We start from the raw sequence: 609 nt of genomic DNA, 5'->3' as shown, positions 1-609 counted from the left end.
CTACATCCTAAGACTGGAAGGATTCACACAGCCTTCAGACACCGCCAGAACCTCTTGAAAAAGGTCAGCCAATATGAACTCGAGTACCACCTCCGATTCATGAATTCCCGCAGGTAAAACTCGCCCTCTTCTGACGTCATCAGGCGGGGGTCACGTGACGAGGAGAGGACCGCGTGATGGCGAGTGACTGTTCTGTGCCCTCCGCCTTTGAAGTCAACCTCACCTCGGTTCCTACGGGATGCCGAGGACCCGAGGAGGACCCAAGACATACTCAAGATCGAAGACACAGGAGCTGATTACTTGCTGATGGGCGTAAGCTTGACCGTTGACCTTGTTCTGCGTGTGGTTGCGGGCGGGGGCGGGCGGTTGAGGGAGTGGCGACCCATGACGGGCGAGGGCAGGTCACGAATGGAGGGGCACGAACCCTTTCGGGGCGGAGTGGCCAGCCCGTGACCTCCTTCGTCGGGGACCCATTCCTGTGAGAGGGAGAGAGATCTGTCACGTCTGTCTAGTTTAAGGCACTGCTTAAAACTGATCTTTTATACTAGATATATAATACTACCGTTGTTATAATTATTATATCGCCTTTAAAATACTTCTGTACTGTAA

This window comes from Penaeus monodon, chromosome 21, assembly GCF_015228065.2.
Source record: "Penaeus monodon isolate SGIC_2016 chromosome 21, NSTDA_Pmon_1, whole genome shotgun sequence".
Lineage (NCBI taxonomy): Eukaryota > Metazoa > Arthropoda > Malacostraca > Decapoda > Penaeidae > Penaeus > Penaeus monodon.
This window is presented reverse-complemented; position numbering follows the sequence as displayed.